The sequence below is a fragment of the Chenopodium album genome, chromosome 25 (assembly GCF_948465745.1).
Source record: "Chenopodium album chromosome 25, dcCheAlbu1.1, whole genome shotgun sequence".
Classification (NCBI taxonomy): domain Eukaryota; kingdom Viridiplantae; phylum Streptophyta; class Magnoliopsida; order Caryophyllales; family Amaranthaceae; genus Chenopodium; species Chenopodium album.
This window is the reverse complement of record NC_137858.1, coordinates 22,228,537-22,231,425: the sequence shown is the minus strand read 5'-3', so window position 1 is coordinate 22,231,425 and position 2,889 is coordinate 22,228,537. Positions and strand designations below refer to the sequence as shown.

At 37.3% G+C, this 2,889-nt stretch overlaps 1 non-coding gene across 1 annotated transcript; it reads left to right on the top strand.

Moving 5' to 3' along the window:
- The first annotated feature begins 1,297 nt into the window (after nt 1-1,297).
- On the top strand, nt 1,298-1,403 carry LOC145615826 (small nucleolar RNA R71). The gene has a single exon (XR_014107412.1). It is a non-coding gene; the product is annotated as a small nucleolar RNA R71 (small nucleolar RNA).
- Nucleotides 1,404-2,889: the final 1,486 nt, after the last annotated feature.

Genomic DNA, 2,889 nt, shown 5'->3' with positions numbered 1-2,889 from the left:
TTTCCCAAATTGATCATCCAATTTGTGCCTATAGTACTTTTGAGGATAAGGGAGCTTGGGCTTGTAAAGTTCTTTCTCTTTCTCTTTCACTCTTTCTACTTGTTCCTCATCAACTTTCTCACTTAAGGGACTCTCATCTCCCTCAATCACAATAGGACTCTTGCTAGTGCTCTCTCCAGCATCACTCTTCTTAGGTACTCCACTCTCAAGGACCCTACCACTCCTAGTAACAATTGCATCCATAGGGTTCTTAGAATCTAAGCTTGGTGAAGTCAAGGAAGAGGAATCCGCAAATTCTTTAAACACATTAGCCAATTGAGAGAGTTTGTTACCTAAATCTTTATTATAAGTTAACATGTCATTAAACTTCTCATCATTCATGGCCATGTAGGTTTCTATCATTTTGGCTTATTTATCAATAATCCCTTCCAAGAAATACCTAGAAGAAAATGGTTGATCTTAGGAATCATCACTTGAGGCTTGAGTATTTGGAACGAAACCAAGTGGGGAACCTCTTTGAACATTTGGTTGAAAATATCCCCTACTTTGATTATTCCAATTACCCCTAGCTTGATTTTGGCCACTATGTTGACTATGGTTACCATAACTTTGGTTATGATCCCCATGCCCTCGGCAATGACTTTGACCATTATAACCATGGTTGTTATAGCTACCATGAATTCCTTGGATTCCATGATTTCTACAACCTCCAATTTGGTTATAATTATCATAGAGAACATGGTTATGATAATTCCTATTTCCAACATTTCTTTGAACATCCATTCTAGGTTCACAATCATGATTATCAACATAATTCACATGCGCAATTTCAATTCCATCACATTCATCACAAGGAACATTGGGACACATAAAAGCATCATGATCACTCATTCCACATAAATCACAAGGCCAACATTCTCTAATCATGCAATAAGAAGAAGAATTAGAGTTAAGGTAAGAAGGTGTACCTCTCCCCTTAATTTAGGAGGGAAGAATCGGAGCTTGCGAAGGTGGACTCTCAAGCTTGGCTTTGAGGGATATAACTTCTTTCCCCAAATCCGCAATTAGAGTGGTCAAATCATTAATGGAATTGAGTTGTTCGATTGAGAACCCCTTGCTAGTTTGCTCTTTCTCCACTTCTTGCCAATTCATATAATGTCGCACCACTTCATCCATTGCATCCACCACTTCTTCTTCCGTTTTGTTCATTATCGGGCCTCTGGCTCCGGCATCTAAGCTTGCTCTTCCATGAGAACTCAACCCACCATAGAAGATTTGTATAATTTGGTAGGTAGGAATCCCATGATGTGGACACTCTCGTTGATACTCCTTATACCTCTCCCATGCTTCATAGAGACTCTCACTAGGCCCTTGCTTGAAGTTTTGGATCAAAGTCCTCGATTCCGCCGTCTTCTTTTGTGGGAAGAAGCGAGATAAGAAAGCCTTTGTGACCTTATCCCATGTTCTTAGGGACCTTGGTTTGACCTCTTTGTCCAACCACTCTAAAGCTTTTCCAATGAGAGAAAAGGGGAACAACTTGAGCCTTATATACTCTTGAGCAACTCCGGCTACCACAATTGTATTGCAATACTTCTCAAAATCTTTGAGATGATTGAGAGGATTTTCACTTTTTGTACCTCGAAATTGTATCCTCTCGACCAAGGTAATCATAGCCGGTTTGATTTCAAAGTCATTGTCCGGAACCAACAATGGAACAATTCCACTCTCATACTTGTAAGCACCCGAAGTGCCTAACTCCTTCAATTTCACTCTTTGAGCTTCTCCCATGTTCACTTGCACACACAATCTCAAACAAAATTATTAGTAACATGGCTACAAATGTAGCCTAAAAGAAAATCATTTTGTATTTTTGAATAAGGTGGAATAGACTCAACAACAATACACAATCACAACACCATTCCCCAGCAACGGCGCCATTTTGATCGATGGAAATTGTAGGTCGTTATCTACCCTTCCCAAAGGTGAAACAAAATTTATAAACACTTAACCACACTATACTAGTATATGGTAAGTCAAGGTTCAAACCCAAAGGAATGGTGGGCTATTGTCTATTGCCTATAGTCAAGCTACTTCGAAGTATAATAATAGGGTGTAATCTCTATACTAGGGCAAACACAATTATTAAGCTAGATAAAATCAAATGTATAAGGTGCTAGGGTTTGGGATCCACATGTAGTAGTCATAATGAATTCAATCAATTGGGAGGTCAATCTACTAAGTCAAGCAATGTGAGGGAAGATCAATTTTGCAACCAATAGAGCGTATCAAGCTATTCTCTTAGAGGCTTAACTAGCGTCAACTACGATAAACTCTAGCTAGGAAACATCATAAGACACCTCAATCGTGTAAATGCTAGCCACAAATCAATTGTCCGTATCAATGCAAACTTGCAATGCAATCTAGTGTGAATAACTAGGGTGATCAAGCCTAAATCAAACACACACATGCACAAAATTGATTAACCAATTTAATCACATCGTCAACACAATCAATTTTCCCCAATTAACTTAAATCCATTACTTATATATGCTTCACCATTACCCTAGGAATAAAACTACTCACAATCCATTAAGAACATCAAAATCAAAGCTAATCTAACCAACAAATCCATATTCATCAATTGAAATCAAACTAAATCAATCAAACTATTAACAAACTTGAACAATCAACAAAACAATTGAAATCAAACAAAAGAGAATTAAAGTGAAAAGAATTCTTACAAACTTGATAGAAATCAAACCAAATGCAGCAATCTTCAATCATCAATCATTAAACCCAAAATTTCTCTCTCTAAAAATCTAAGAACAAGAGTTTCTCTCTCTAACTAAAAAAATTCAATCTAAACTAATTCCAATTATATTCTAATTC